The sequence below is a fragment of the Budorcas taxicolor genome, chromosome 11, assembly GCF_023091745.1.
Source record: "Budorcas taxicolor isolate Tak-1 chromosome 11, Takin1.1, whole genome shotgun sequence".
Lineage (NCBI taxonomy): Eukaryota > Metazoa > Chordata > Mammalia > Artiodactyla > Bovidae > Budorcas > Budorcas taxicolor.
The window spans coordinates 116527917-116545469 of NC_068920.1; the positions used below are offsets into that span (position 1 = coordinate 116527917).

The window sequence follows — 17553 nt, forward strand, 5'->3', positions numbered from 1 at the left end:
TAAATACAGAAATAACCCCTTCTTGGGGATCATTAATTTACCATTCTCAATGGGCAGGATATAGGTCTCACTTCAGCCCTGTTTTGGAATATGCCTCATGCTTCTGTTGCTAAGTAAGCCTACTTGCTTAGGAACCTGGAATGTCAGGTCCATAAATCAAGGTAAATTGGAAGTGGTCAAACAGGAGGTGGCAGGACAGATAGTCAACATTTTAGTAATCAGCAAACTAAAGTGGACTGGAAAGGGTGAATTTAACTTAGATGACCATTATGTCTACTACAGTGGGCAAGAATCCATTGGAAGAAATGGAGTAACCATTATATTAAACAAAAGAGTCCAAAATGCAGTACTTGGATGTAATCTCAAAAACGACAGAATGATCTCTGTTCATTTCCAAGGCAAGCCATTCAATATCATGGTAATCCAAGCCTATGATCTGACCAGGATCACTGAAGAAGCTGAAGTTGAATGGTTCTATGAAGATCTACAAGACCTTTCAGAAATAACACACAAAAAAGATGTCCTTTTCATTATAGGGGACTGGAATGCAAAAATAGGAAGTCAAGAAACACCTGGAGTAACAGGCAAATTTGGCCTCGGAGTACAGAATGAAGCGGGGCAAAGGTTAACAGAATTTTGCTGAGAGAGCACCCTGGTCATAGCAAACACCCTCTTCCAACACAAGAGGAGACTACACATGGACATCACTAGACAGTCAATACTGAAATCAAATTGATTATATTCATTGCAGCCAAAGATGGAGAAGCTCTATACAAACAGCAAAAAACAAGACCAGAGGCTGACTGTGGCTCAGATCATAAACTCCTTATGGGCAAATTCATACTTAAATTAAAGAAAGTAAGGAAAACTCATGGACCATTCAGGTATGACCTAAATCAAATCCTTTATAATTATACAGTGGTAGTGAGAAATAGAATCAAGGGATTAGATTTGATAGACAGAGTGCCTGATGAACTATGGATGGAGGTTGATGACGTTGTACTGGAGACAGAGATCAAGACCATCCTCAGGAAAAGAAATGCAAAAAGGCAAAATGGCTGTCTGAGGAAGCCTTACAAATAGCTGTAAAAAGAAGAGAAGCAAAAAGCAAAGGAGAAAAGGAAAGATATAAGCACCTGAATGCAGAATTTCAAAGAATAGCAAGGAGAGATAAGAAAGCCTTCCTCAGTGATCAATGCAAAGAAATAGAGGAAAACAACAGAATGGGAAAGACTAGAGATCTCTTCAAGAAAATTAGAGATACCAAGGGAACATTTCATGCAAAAACGTGCTCAATAAAGAACAGAAATGGCATGGACCTAACAGAAGCAGAAGATATTAAGAATATGTGGCAAGAATATACAGAAGAACTATACAAAAAGTTCATCACGACTCAGATAATCACGATGGTATGATCACTCACCTAGAGCTACACATCCTGGAATGTGATGTCAACTGGACCTTAGGAAGCACCACTATGAACAAGGGTAGTGGAGGGTGGTGGAATTCCAGTTGAGCTTTTCAAATCCTATGATGATGTTGTGAAAGTGCTGCACTCAATATGTCAGCAAATTTGGAAAACTCAGCAGTGGCCAAAGGACTGGAAAAGGTCAGTTTTCATTTTAATCCCTAAGAACAGCAATGCTCAAACTACCACACAATTGCACTCATCTCACATGCTAACAAAGTAATGCTCAAAATTCTCCAAGCTAGGCTTCAACAGTACATGCACTGTAAACTTCCAGATGTTCCAGCTGGTTTTAAAAAAGTCAGAGTAACCAGAGATCAAATTGCCAAAATCCATCGGATTATCAAAAAAGCAAGAGAGTTACAGAAAAACATCTATTTCTGTTTTATCAACTATGCCAAGACTTTGACTCTGTGGATCATCACAAACTGTGGAAAATTCTGAAAGAGATGGGAATACCAGATCACCTGCCCTGCCTCTTGAGAAACCTCCATGCAGGTCAGGAAGCAAGAGTTAGAACTAGACTTGGAACAACAGACTGGTTCCAAATCGGGAAAGGAGTATATCAAGGCTGTATATTGTCACCCTGCTTATTTAACTTTTATGCAGACTACATCATGAGAAATGCTAGGCTGAATGAAGCACAAGCTGGAATCAAGATTGCCAGGAGAAATATCAATAATCTCAGATATGCAGAAAACACCACCCTTATGGCAGAAATAGAAGAACTAAAGAACCTCTTGATGAATGTGAAGAGGAGAGTGAAAATGTTGGCTTAAAACTCAACATTCAGAATACTATGCTCATGACATCTGGTCCCATCACTTCATGGCAAATAGTTGGGGAAACAGTGGAAGCAGCAATAGACTTTATTTTGGGGGGGCTTCAAAATCACAGCAGATGGTGACTGACTGAAGCCATAAAATTAAAAGACACTTGCTCTTTAGCAGAAAAGTTATGACCAACCTAGACAGCATATTAAAAAGCAGAGACATTACTTTGCCAACAAAGGTCTGTCTAGTCAAAGCTATTGTTTTCCTGGTAGTCATGTATGAATGTGTGAGTTGGACTATAAAAAAGCTGAACATGGAAGAATTGATACTTTTGAACTGTGGTGTTGGAGAAAACTCTTGAGAGTCCCTTGGACTACAAGGAAATCCAACCAATCCATCCTAAAGTAATTCAGTCCTATATATTCATTGGAAGGACTGATGATGAAGCTGAAACTCCAATACTTTGGCCACCTGATATGAAGAACTGACTCATTGAGAAAGACCCTGGTGCTGGGAATGATTGAAGGCAGGAGTAGAAGGGGACAACAGAAGATGAGATGGCTGGATGGCATCACCGACTCAATGGGCTTGAGTTTGAGTAAACTCTGGGAGTTACTGATGGACAGGGAGGCCTGGTGTGCTGCAGTACGTGGCGTCACAAAGAGTCGGACATGACTGAGCGACTGAATTGAGTGAACTGAAGCCTACTTTCTTGAGTGATTATTAACTACAGGGGTCTCTGAAAATTCCCTCTCTTTGATCCCAAGTGGGAATTTTAAACTAGCTATTTGATTATCCTGCTCTGTCCTTATCACAGAGACTCCAAATTTTGGGCAATGGATCCTTGAGCATTAGCAACTCTTGGCCTCATGTAATGCTTTACCTTATAATGACAAGCTATGAGTGACGTAGACAAGAAGAAACCGAAGACATTGCTGCAATAGATCATAGATGATTGCAAGTGCATAGCCAAGTCTAAAAGACCAGAAGGTATCCTCAGAAAACCAAGATTTAATGAAAACTAATGTAAATTTTTCACTCTACAATTGAAAAGACAACTGTTTGAAAACTGCTATTTTACCTCTGAAGAAAACCTTCTGAGAAATGGGATTCCAGTTATCTAAATATTTTGAGATTACCCCTCCCAAACAGGGACTGTAACTGATTTCATGTTTAAAATCATCATATGCCCTTATAACTAATTTGACCAATCTGACCAAAAGCAACACATAATATCTAAAGCCATTATAAAAAAAAAATAAAAGTGAGATGCCAAAACTTGTTTTTTAAAACTGAATTGGACTAAAAACAGCTCAGACATTTCTAGAATGAGTGAAATGCCTATTTTTAGTTAGTATTTTCATGCTTCCCACTTTATCAGGAGTCTAAAATTGCCTCTCTGCAAAATAAGATTTTAAGATTAACTGAGTCAGATAAATAATTTTAAAAAGAAAAAGTGATTTCCAAAGCCTCAGGCTCTTCTCTCTTCACTTCTTGCCTCAGGATCTGCCGCCTGTGTCATTATTTCTCTCTCCCTTGGATCCTTATGGCCAAGTCCCTCTCCTGGTGCCATCATTCTCCTTTCCTTCTATATGTCTTATGCTTCTTTTATACCCTCTGCTGCTGCTGCTGCTAAGTCGCTTCAGTCGTGTCCAACTCTGTGCGACCACATAGACGGCAGCCAACCAGGCTCCCCTGTCCCTGGGATTCTCCAGGCAAGAACACTGGAGTGGGTTGCTATTTCCTTTTCCAATGCATGAGAGTGGAAAGTGAAAAGTGAAACGGAAGTTGCTCAGTCGTGTCCCACTCTTAGCGACCCCATCGACCGCAGCCTACCAGGCTCCTCCGTCCTGGGCAAGAGTACTGGAGTGGGGTGCCATTGCCTTCTCCACTTTTATACCCTCAATCCCCTCATACTAATTACTTCACTGAATTTAACTTTTCTCTGAAATTGTTGTCACCCTTTTTCCTCTGAACTTGTCAGAAATGGCCCTCCTCAAAATTAAGCCTTCTGAGGACCAAGAAGTTAAACCCTTAAATATTTGTCAAAGATTTCCCAAAGTAACTGAAGATCTTCACAGATTTGCTGATAAATTTAGTATGGTCACTCAAATTGATCAACCTAGATTCTTTGACTTAAATCAACTGGTCTGTATGCTCGTCGGTAAAGGACATGCCTGCTACTTCTGTTGTTGTTCAGTTACCCTGTTGTGTCTGACTATTTATGACACCATGGACTGCAGCATGCCAGGTTTCCCTGTCCTTCACTATTTCATGGAGTTTACTCAAATTCATGTTCATTGAATTGGTGATGCTGAGGGAGGAAAGGAACAGTCTGAGCTGACTCCATCTTGAAAAAGAAGGAAATTCCATCTTGAACTTTCAGTGAGCTTTGGGCTATGTGCCTGGTAGCCCTGGGGATAACATACCTATGGCAGAACTGGCCTCCCAGACTGATAAACACCAGATTCCATACCAAGATTTCCTATCTCCAAAAAGAATGTAATAATCCCCTATGTAGTCAATCACCTCTTTAATCTTTGTGGCACCCATTGGTGTAGGCTACAATGTACAACCAGCCGACCCTTCTGATTATGAATCATGGCTGTAACCTGATTGTATCTCTCGTTTACTCTTTCCAGGCTAGGTTTAAGGAATTTGGGGATGTGGGCTTGAGCAGTACACTTAAGGTTTATAAGGTTTTCACAAAAGTCATTTGGGTCCCTGGTTAAACAGGAAACTGTGCCTCAGACCCACCAGTGTAATAAACTGCACTCCACTGTCCACACTGTCCTTCTGAGTGAGTTTGTTTCCCAGAGCATTTGGCTATAACAATGCTATCCAGTCATCTCATTCTCTGTCATCCCCTTCTCCTCCTGCGCTAAACTGAGTGCCACTAAAACTAGGTTTCTCTGCTGAGTTCATGATTAACACCTCTATCCAAAACATTATTCCCTTCCATGTCCAAAACCTGTTCTCCTCCAGACTGAGGACTATCAAAGAAGTGAGGGAGGAATTGAAACCCTGTGTCCATGTCTCTTGAGGTAAAACTCAGACTGATGTTGAAACTGAAGTTCCAATACTTTGGCCACCTGATGTGAAAAACTGACTCATTGGAAAAGACCCTGATGCTGGGAAAGATAGAAGGCAGGAGGAGAAGGGAAGAGAGGATGAGATGGTTGGATGGCATCACTGATTCAATGTGTATGAGTTTGAGCAAGCTCTGGGAGATGGTGAAGGACAGGGAAGCCTGGCATGCTGCAGTCCATGGGGTCTCAAAGAGTTGGACATAACTCATTGTCTGAACAACAACAACAACCTGAATGACTGAAGCATCTGGGCCCAAGTGGAAACAATGCTCAGTTATGGAAGTGTCTGGTGGTGAAAGGAAAGTCTGATGCTGTAAAGAACACTGTTGCATAAGAACCTGAAATGTTAGGTCCATGAATCAATATAAATTGGACACGGTCAGTCAGAAAATGAAATGAGTGAATATTGACATCTTAAAAATCATTGAGCTAAAATGGACAGGAATGGAAGAATTTAATTCAGATGACCATTATGTCCATTACTGTGGGAAAGAAGCCTTTAGAAGAAATAGAGTACCCCTCACAGTTAACAAAACATTCTGAAACATAGTACTTTGGTGCAATTTCAAATATGACAGAATAATCTCAGTTCATTTCCAAAGCAAACCATTCAACATCAATAATCCAAGTCTATGCCTCAACCATTGATTCTGAAAAAGCTGAAGTTGATCACTTCTATGAAGACCTACAAGATCTTCTAGAACTGACATCACAAAAAGGTGTCTTCTTTATCATAGGGGTTTTGAATACAAAAGTGGGAAGTCAAGAGACACCCGGAATAACGGGCAAGTTTGGACTTGGAGTATAAAATGAAGCAGGACAAAGACTAACAGAGTTTTGCCAAGAGAACACAGTGATCATTCTAAACATGTCTTCCCGATAACACAAGAAATGTCTCTACACATAGACATCACCAGATGGTCAATACCGAAAACAGATTGATTATATTCTTTCCAGCCAAAGATGGAGAAGCTCTATATAGTCAGTGAAAAATAAGAGCTGGAGATGACTGTGGCTCAGATCACCAGCTCCTTATTGTAAAATTCAGGCATACATTGAATAAAGTAGGGAAAACCAATAGCCATTCAGATATGACCTAAATCAAATCTTTTTTGATTGTACAGTGAAGGTGATGAAGAGATTCAAAGGAATAGATCTGCTAGACAGAGTTCCTGAAGACCTGTGTAAGGAGGTTTGTAAAATTATAAAGGAGGCAGCAATCAAAACCATCCCAAAGAAAAAGAAATGAATAAAGGCAAAGTGGTTTTCTGAGGAGGCTTTACAAATAACTGAGGGAAAAAGAGAAGTGAAAGGCAAGGGAAAAAGGAAAGATACACTCAACTGAATGCAGAGTTCCAGAGAACAGCAAGGAGAGATAAGCATTCTTAAAGGAGCAATACAAAGAAATAGAGAAAACAACAGAATGGAACAGACTAGAGATCCCTTCAAGAAAACTGGAGATATCAAGGGACTATTTCATGCAAGGATGGGCATGATAAAGGGCAGAAAAGGCAAGGACTCAACAGAAGCAGAAGATATTAAGAAGAGGTGGCAAGAATACACAGAAGAACTGTACAAAATAGGAAAGTTCTTAATGACCCAGATAACCACGATAGTGTGGTCATTCACGTATAGCCAGACACCCTGAAGTGTGAAGTCAAGGGACCCTTAGGAAATATTACTGTGAACAAATCTAGTGGAAATGATGAAATTCCATCTGAGCTATTTAATATCCTGAAAGATGATGTAGTTAAAGTGCTGCACTTCAAACATGCCAGCAAATTTGTAAAACTTAGCCTTGGCCACAGGAATGGAAAAGGTCAGTTTTCATTCCAATTCCAAAGAAGGGCAATTCCAAAGAATGTTCAAACTTCCATTTAGTTGTGTTCATTTTGCACTTTGCATTTTGCAAGTTTACGCTCAAAATCCTTCAAGCTAGGCTTCTGCTGTATGTGAGTCAAGAACTTTCAGATGTATAAGTTGGATTTAGAAAAAGCAGAGGAACCAGAAATCAAATTAGCAACATTCATTGGTTCATGGAGAAAACAAGGGAATTCCAGAAAAAAACATCTACTTCTACATCATTGACTAGGCTAAAGAGTTTGACTGTGTGGATCATAATAAGTGGGAAAAATTCTTAAAGAGGTAAGAATACCATATCATGTTACTACACAGAGGTCAAGAAGCAACATTTAGAATCCAACATAGAAAAGCTAATTGGTTCAAAATTGGTATTGGAATATGGCAAGGCTGTATATAGTCACTCTGCTTATTTAACTTATATGCAGATTATATCATGTGAAATTCTGAGTTAGATAAATCACAAGGTACAATCAAGATTGCTGGGAAAAATATTATAAACCATAGACATGCAGATGATACCACCATAATGGCAGTAAGTGAAGAGGAACTAAAGTGCTTCTTGATGATGGTGAACAAGGGCAGTGAAAAAGCTGACTTGAAACTCAGCATTCAAAAAACTAAGATCATGGCAAATAGTAGGGGAAATATTGAAAGCAATGACAGATTTTACTTTCTTGGACTCCAAAATCACTGTGGACAGTGACTACAGCCACAAAACTAAAAAATGCTTGATCCTTAGACAAAAGAATATGGCAAACCTAGACAGTGTATTGAAAAACAGAGACATCTCTCTGTTGACAAAGGTCTGTATATTTGTTTTCCAGTAGTTGTGTATATAAGTAAGAATTGGACCACAAGAAAGGCTGAGTGGTGAAGAATTGATACATTTGAATTGTGTGTGATGGGACACTTGAGAGTCCCTTGAATGGAAAGGAGACCAAACAGTTCAATCCTAAAAGATCAATCCTGAATGTTCTTTGGAAGGACTGTTGCTGAAGCTGAAGCTCCAATACTTTGGTCACTTAATGTGAAGAGCCCATACATTGGAAAAGATCCTGATGTTGGGAAAGATTGCTGACAAAAGGAGAAGAGGGTGGTGGAGGATAAGATGGTTAGATAGCATCACTGACTCAATGGATATGAGTTTGAGGAAACTCCAGGAGATAGTGAACAAAGGAGTCTGAGGTGCTATACAGTCCTTGAGGTCACAAAGAGTCTAACATGATTTGTTGATTAAAAAACAACAACAAGAAAACTTTCACTTTTGCCTCTCAAGACTCCCCTGAGTCTCAGAAAACTGGTTCAAGAGCTAATGATCAGGAAATGTGAAAACAGAGAAATACAGAATACTCATTGGGTTGGGAAACTGGTAATAACTTCGATTATTGTCTAGCACCATAACAAGACTCCAGACTCCTAGTTTGCTGAAAGATATTAAGGTCTGACACACATTTTTTTTTTAAATTTAAATTTACTTATTTTAATTGCAGGCTAATTACTTTACAATATTGTATTGGTTTTGCCATACATCAACATGAATCCACCACAGGTGTACACATGTTCCCCATCCTGAACCTCCCCCCCCACCTCCCTCCCCGTACCATCCCTCTGCATCGTCCCAGTTCACCAGCCCCAAGCATCCTGTATCCTGCATCGAACCTAGACTGGCGATTTGTTTCTTATATGATATTATACATATTTCAATGCCATTCTCCCAAATCATCCCACCCTCTTCCTCTCCCACAAAGTCCAAAAGACTGTTCTATACATCTGTGTCTCTTTTGCTGTCTCGCATACAGGGTTATCATTACCATCTTTCTAAATTCCCTATATATGTGTTAGTATACTCTGTTGGTGTTTTTCTTTCTGGCTTACTTCACTCGGTATAATAGGCTCCAGTTTCATCCACCTCATTAGAACTGATTCAAATGTATTCTTTTTACTGGCTGAGTAATACTCCATTGTGTATATGTACCACAGTGTTCTTATTCATTCATCTGCTGATGGACATCTAGGTTGATTCCATGTCCTGGCTATTATAAACAGTGCTGCAATGAACATTGGGGTACACGTGTCTCTTTCAATTCTGGTTTCCTCAGTGTGTATGCCCAGCAGTGGGACTGCTGTGTATAAGGCAGTTCTATTTGCATTTTTTAAAGAAATCTCCACACTGTTCTCCATAGTGGTTGTGCTAGTTTGCATTCCCACCAACAGTGTAAGACATACATTCTTGATTTGTGGACTGGAATGGAAACTATGTTCTATATTTACTTCATCTGGTAGAGAAACTCTTTCACACTCAGAACAATCACTTCCAAGGAAGACCACACAAATTCTTAATCTTTGCTCCAGCAAATGATGGCTCCTTAAGAAATACAAAATTCTTCCTAGCTTATTACTATTGCAAAGAGCTAGGACATTGGAAAAGTCACTGCTACAAATTTAAGCACTCAGGTTCCTTTGGCTCTCTATCCAGCCTTTCCAATATTCTCTCAGTCCTTAATGATGTTGCTCTGAAGAACTACAGAAGTTCTTCCCAACATTCCCTTTATATAGTCCTAGATAAATATTTCTTCAGATTGAGGGCAAATATCTTCCAGTTCTAACTGACAATAGAGCCACATGCTCATTATTCAACCCCACTCAAAACAACTCCTGCCCCAGAGTACTATTCAAATTGTGAAATCACTAATGAACCTCAAAAGGTTTCTGTCTCTGAAATTTTTTCTCTATTGTTTAGGATTTTTGAGATACACATTCTTTTCTCCTTACTTCCTCTACCCCTGCCCATTTACTATGTCAAACTTCTTAGATATATATCATGGAAAATTTTCTTCCTCCCAAAAGGGAAAAATAATGAAAGAAATTGACAGTAGTCATGAAAGTAACCAACCAGCTGAATAAAATAACACTTTGACATCTATCATTTTTTCCATTTCTGATGCCACTAGAACTAATTCTAGAAACTTGATAATTTGTCCATATTGTATAATGTACCCCTTTCTTGGAGACAGAAATCTTCAGCTGATGTTACAAAATTCACAGCAGACCTCTCATCAATATTCAAACAGACCTCTTAAAACTTCTCAGAATTAATCAATACTCTTAAGTAAAGAAATCCTTCAAGACATAAAGCCGATAATAGAAGATTACAAGGCTTAAGCTCTCATTCTCCCTTGTCTTAGGTCCCTGTAGCACTCTCAGTTTTAGTGGTGAGAAAATCTAAGGGCCAAGGAGGGAAGTATTTTCAATGTCTCCTCTGAGCAATAAACAGCGCTGCTATCCCTTGACACCTCATGTTCTGTGTTCCTAACTTTCATAATTTACTAGCATCCACTCCCAGTGGAAGCAAATTATTTACAATAATAGATTTATGTAGTGTATTCTTTAGTATTCCAGTTGATAAAGCTAGCCAGTACTTTTTGGCCTTCACATAGGAAGAGAAATAATTTACCTAGACAGCAATGCTTTAGGATTTTATTGAGAGTCTTCATTTCTCACAAATCATGAAGGCTGATCAGAATGCTTTAAAGTTCCTTAGAGGGTCTACTTTGTTGCAATATATGGATGATTTGCTTCTTTGCTCTCCTTCTCAGACCTCATATAGGAAGACATTATCCACTTGCTAAAGCTTTTAGTGTTCAAAGGACATAAATTTATCAACAAAAAATTGCAATTTCCCAAGTCCAGTTTTGATATTTGGAGCATCTGCTATTAGAACAAGGGCTAAACTGAGATCCAGGTAGACTTTGTGGTGCCCTAAGTTTCCTGAAAACCAAAACTAAGCTGTAATAGGTTTTCTAGAACTAATTGATTATTGCCAGAAATGAATTCCAAATTTCTCTTTTATGGATGTTATCTATATTTTTATTCAGCAATAACCACCCCAATCAAATTTTATGGGAAAAAGCAAAAGAGTACTTAGTTTTCAAAGTCTTAAAGGAGAGTTTGATAAACCTTTTTACCCTTGGACATCTAAAGTATCTGATTCATAGGACCTGAGATAAGTATAAGATATTAAAAAGAGGTGGCAAGAATACATAGGAGAACTATACAAAAAAAGGTCTTAAATACCTGGATAACCATGATGGAGGAGAAGGCAATGGCACCCCACTCCAGTACTCTTGCCTGGAAAATCCTATGGATGGAGAAGCCTGGTAGGCTGCAGTCCATGTAGTGGCTGAGAGTTGGACAGGACTGAGCAACTTCACTTTCACTTTTCAATTTCATGCGTTGGAAAAGGAAATGGCAACCCACTCCAGTGTTCTTGCCTGGAGAATCCAAGGGACAGGGAAGCCTGGTGGGCTGCCATCTATGGGGTCTCACAGAGTCGGACATGACTGAAGTGACTTAACAGCAGCATCAGCAACAGTGATGGTATGGTCACTCACCTAGAATCAGACATCCTGGAGTGTGAAGTAAAGTGGGCCTTAGGAAATATTACTAGGAACAAATTCCAGCTAGCTAAGCTGGAATTTCATATCCTAAATCCTCTTCAGTTCAGTTCAGTTCAGTTCAGTTGCTTAGTCATGTCCGACTCTTTGCAACACCATGAATTGCAGCATGCCAGGTGTCCCTGTCTATCACCATCTCCCGGAGTTCACTCAAACTCACATCCATCGAATCGGTGGTGCCATCCAGCCATCTCATCCTCTGTCGTCCCATTCTCCTGCCCTCAATCTTTCCCAGGATCAAGGTCTTTTCAAATGAGTCAACTCTTCCCATGAGGTGGCCAAAGTATTGGAGTTTCATCTTCAACATCAGTCCGTCCAATGAACATCCAGGACTAATCTCCTTTAGGATGGACTGGTTGGATCTCCTTACAGTCCAAGGGACTCTCAAGAGTCTTCTCCAACATCACAGTTCAAAAGCATCAATTCTTAAGTGCTCAGCTTTCTTCACAGTCCAACTCTCACATCCATACATGACCACTAGAAAAACCATAGCCTTGACTAGATGGACCTTTGTTGGCATAGTAATGTCTCTGCTTTTCAATATGCTATCTATGTTAGTCATAACTTTTCTTCCAAGGAGTAAGCGTCTTTTAATTTCATGGCTGCAATCACCATTTGCAGTGATTTTGGAGCCCCCCAAAATAACGTCTGACACTGTTTCCACTGTTTTCCCATCTATTTCCCATGAAGTGATGGGACCAGATGCCATGATCTTCGTTTTCTAAATGTTGAGCTTTAAGCCAACTTTTTCACTCTCCTCTTTCACTTTCATCAAGAGGCTCTTTTGTTCTTCTTCACTTTCTGCTGCAAGGGTGGTGTCATCTGCATATCTGAGGTTATTCATATTTCTCCCGGCAATCTTGAGTCCAGCTTGTGCTTCATCCAACCCAGCATTTCTCATGATGTACTCTGCATATAAGTTAAATAAGCAGGGTGACAATATACAGCCTTGATGTACTCCTTTTCCTATTTGGAAGCAGTATGTTGTTCCATGTCCAGTTCTAACTGTTGCTTCCTAACCTGCATACAGGTTTCTGAAGAGGCAGATCAGGTGGTCTGGCATTCCCATCTCCTTCAGAATTTTCTGCAGTTTATTGTGATTCACATAGTCAAAGTCTTTTGCCTAGTCAATAAAGCAGAAATAGACGTTTTTTTTGGAACTCTCTTGCTTTTTCGATGATCCAGAGGATGTTGGCAATTTGATCTCTGGTTCCTCTGCCTTTTCTAAAACCAGCTTGAATATCTGAAAGTTCGCGGTTCATGTATTGCTGAAGCTTGGCTTGGAGAATTTTGAGGATTACTTTACTAGCGTGGTAGATTACATGTGTATATGGTGTATATATATATATATATATATATCCTTTCCTGGTGGCTCAGATTGTCAAGAGTTTGCCTATAATTCAAGAAACCTGGGTTCAGTCCCTGGGTCAGGAAGTCAGGAAGATCCCCTGAAGAAGGAAATGGCAATCTGCTCCAGTATTCTTGCCTGGAAATCCCATCGATGAAGGAGTCTAGCAGGCTACAGGGTTCACAGAGAGTCCAAAATGACTGAGCAATTAACACACACACACACACGGATGGCAAAAAGTCAGACACAACTGAACAACTAACGTATGATCGTGCACACATTCACACACACACACATATATGTTGTTGTTCAGTCTCTCAGTCATGTCTGACTCCTTGTCACCCATAGACTGCAGCACGCCGCCTTTCCCTTTCCTTCACTATCTTCCAGAATTTGCTCAAACTCATGGCCATTGAATCAGTGATGCTATCTAACCGTCTCATCCTCTGCTGTCGCCTTCTCTTGCCCTCAATCTTTCCCAGAAACAGGGTCTTTTCTAATGAGTCTGGTCTTCATTATCTTGTATCCAAAGTATTGGAGCTTGAGCTTCAGCATCAGCCCTTGTAATGAATATTCAGGGTTGGTTTCCTTTAGGATTGACTGGTTTTATCTTCTTGCTATCCAAAGGACTCACAAGTGTTTTCTCATGCACCACAGTTTGAAAGCATCGATTCTTCAGTGCTCAGCCTTTTTTATGATTCAACTCTTATATCAGTGTAGCTTTTAATATATGGACCTTTGTCAGTAAAGTGATGTCTCTGCTTAATATGCTGTCTATGTTTTTCATAGACTTTCTTCTAAGGAACAAGTATCTTAATTTCATGGCTGCAGTGACCATCTGCAGTGATTTTGAGCTCAAGAAAATAAAATCTATCACTATTTCCTTTGTTTCCCCATCCATTTACCATGAGGTAATGGGGCCAGATGCCATGATCTTCATTTTTTTGAATGTTGAGTTTTAAGCCAGTTTTTTCACTCTCCTCTTTCACCTTCATCAAGAGGCTCTTTAGTTCCTGTTCACTTTCTGCCAGTAGGGTGGTGTCATCTGGATATCTGAAGTTATTAATATTTCTCCCTGCAGTCTTGATTCCAGCTTGTGAAATATCCAGTCCAGTTTCTTGCATGATGTGGTTTATCTATAAGTTAAATAAGCAGTAGTGAAGAAGGCTGATTGCTGAAGAATTGATGCTTTTGAACTATGGTGTTGGAGAAGACTCTTGAGAGTCCCTTGGAATGCAAGGAGATCCAACCAGTCCATTCTGAAGGAGATCAACCCTGGGATTTCTTTGGAAGGGAGGGATTTTGCTGGGAGGGATTGGGGGCAGGAGAAGAAGGGGAGGACAGAGGATGAGATGACTGGATGGCATCATTGAATCGATGGACATGAATCTGAGTGAACTCCGGGAGTTGGTGATGGACAGGGAGGCCTGGTGTGCTGCGATTCATAGGGTCGCAAAGAGTCGGACACGACTGAGTGACTGAACTGAACTGAACTGAATGATCTTAAATTTGCAGCTCATCTCCCCTCCAGCCATGGTAAAATCATTACAACTGCTTCATGTTGATTCATCACTTCCTGATTCCTTATGATGATCTATAGGAAATGCCACTTGGTAACTGATTTCTCATAGTTCATTGATATTGTCAAACCCAAGTTCACATGCTTGATGCACAGAGAAGCCAGACAAACTGCAACATTGGAGTTTGTAACAGAGTTTTATTTAGGGCACCAAGCAAGGATAATAGACAGCTCATGCTCAAAAGACCAGCACTGTCTAATAGTCTTTGAGAAACACTTTTTAAAGACAAATTTGGGGGGAAGAACTGCAAGGTTTATGATTTCCTTCTGATTGGTTGATGGTGAGGTAACATGGTGATGTTTCAAGAATAACAATCAGCCTTCTGGAATCTAAATGCTTATACTGTCCAAAGTTTCTATCCTCCACCTGAATGAGGGTCTGTAGAAGAATTCAAACAGCTCTACCTGATTGATATGTATATATTTTGTGGAGGAACTAGGACTCTGCTTTATTCCTGCACCATTTTTTCTTGACTTCTTTTCTTTTGTTTCTGCATTACCTCATTTTCCTAATTAGTAAATATTTGAATCTGCCCCTTGGAAGCCTTTTTCTACAAACAAAAAATGGGGGAGGTATTGCTGACCCTGTTGATGACGCCTGTTGTCCTGTTCTTCACACTGTTCACTGAACCCAGGCAAGGAGTGAGCTAAGAGACCAGGAGAAGACTTGAGAAGCCATAGGAATTGCAGACACATTTATTTTCTCCCGGTTGACACAGCAGCCATAGCAGTATTCTCTTCTGGCTGGCACAGGAGCCATAGAAGCAGATATGCCATATTCTCTCCTCTTGTGGCTGACTCAGTGGACATAGCCATGATGCAGCAGTAATATGCATTGCTTTTTAGATGAAGCTCACATATCCCTACATGACAAAGCAGCCCATGACCAAGTGGGTACCTCATGACGTGCATGCGCAGTGCTACAAATGGTCTCAGCTGTTACATAGTCATTATTTACAAAACATGGCACGAGAGAGCTAAAACACACCATCTTTTTAATTGGCTCTCTCCCCACAGGGGACTTGGAAAGGTTTTTGTAACTGTGAGTGCCCTTCAGGGTCCTGCTTGGTTTTAATGCTCGCATTCCTTTGATTCCCCTCAATCTTGAGGGGAATAGATGTGGGAAAAGAAAAGGAATAAAGTTTTGGATAGAGAAGTTAATCATAAAGTCAGCAGAAGAACTTAGCTTCAGGGGAACTTGGTTTCATTGATGATTCCTATTTAAAAAGGTGACAATGGAAAATGTTTTGTTCTTGTATACTCTTGCTATTTTATTTCTTTCAAAATTTTTGTTTCACTGGAGTATAGCTGATCAACAATGTTATATTAGTTTCAGGTATTCAACAAAGTGATTCAGTTATACATATGCGTATGTATAATTTTTTTTCAAATTCTTTTCCAATTTAGGTTGTTACAGAATTTTGAGCAGAGTCTCTGTGCTCTACAGTAGGTTCTTGTTAGTTAACTATTTTAAATACATCAGTATGTACCTGTCAATCCCAAACTCCAAATTTATCCCTCTTCTTGGTAACCATAAGTTTGTTCTCTAGTTTGTGAGTCTGTTTCTGTTTTGAAAATAATTACATTTATATTCCACATATAAATAAGTAAGTGTTGGTTGCTCAGAAATGCCAGACTCTTTGCGACCCCATGGACTGCAGCCCACCAGGCTCCTCCATCCATGAGATTTTCCAGGCAAGGATACTAGAGTGGGTTGCCATTTCCTTTTCCAGGGGATCTTCCCAACCATGGGATCAAACCCAGGTCTCCTGCACTTCAGGCAGATTCTTTACCAACTGAGCTATAAGGGAAGCCCATAAGCAATATCATTTGATAGCTGTTTTTGTTTGACTTACTCCACTTACTAATATAATCTCCAGGTCCATCCATGTTGTTACAAACAACATTATTTTATTCTTTTTAGTAGTTGAGTAATATTCCATTGTGTTTTATGTACCATAGCTTCTTTATCCACCCATGTGTCAATTAATATTTAGGTTGTTTACATGTCTTGGCTATTGTGAACATTGCTGCAATGAATATTGGAGTGTCCTTTCAAACCATGTTTTTCTCTGTATATATGCCTAGCAGTGGGACTGCAGGATCATATGGTAGCTCTATTTTTAGTTTTTTAAGGAATCTTTAAACTGTTCTCCATAATGGCTGTACCCATTCATTCCCACTAACAGTATGGGAAGTCGGTATACCCTCTCTAGCATTTTGTTTATAGATTTTTTTGATGATGACCATTCTAACTAGTGTGAAATGATATTTCATTATAGTTTTACATTTCTCTAATTATTATACTGTAACTGCTTTGGATGTTTTTCCTACAAAATCTTTACTTATGACTACTTTAGCCCATTAGGCTGAATTGTTTGCTCCACGTGGATTTGTAATATAGCCAAGGATCAAACTGACAATATTAATATTGATAGCAGATATGATTTCAGAGTAGCTTATGATTTTGGAATTGTGTGGAAGCAGTGTGGCTTCCTAATTTACAGAGGAAATAAAATTTAAAGTGATTCCATGTTCAGGAATTATTAGATCTAATATTGTTCCTCCTGCTTTAGCTATTATTAAGAATCTAGGGTAATCTAAACTTGACTCTCTGGAAATCTCCTTGCTGATATTTCTTCAAGAAATGCAATCCTTAAGAAGACTAATGAAAGACACCTCTGTTATGGTCCAAAAGATTTTTTCCTCAAAATCATAATTTTGAGAAACTGGTTAAAGAAGCTCAACAATTGATCTCAGCCAAGGAAAAACAAGATGGGAAATTCAGTTATTGTTCATTTGATAAAGAGAAAACTCTGATTTGAACAAAATGACAACCCGGTCTTATTGGAGATCCTAAAATTCCCAGTCCTCACCACTATACAATCATTATGGTATTGCTCTACTGACAAAATGATAATATTCATGAATCAATATTCTGGGGGTCAGGGCATGCAGACACACTAATAAGGCCTCAAA

The 17553-nt window shown here is 39.5% G+C and overlaps 1 pseudogene; it reads left to right on the top strand.

Moving 5' to 3' along the window:
- Window positions 1-4227: 4227 nt before the first annotated feature.
- Window positions 4228-17553, top strand: part of LOC128055704 (ribonuclease H2 subunit B-like) — a 113754-nt pseudogene continuing 100428 nt past the window's right edge.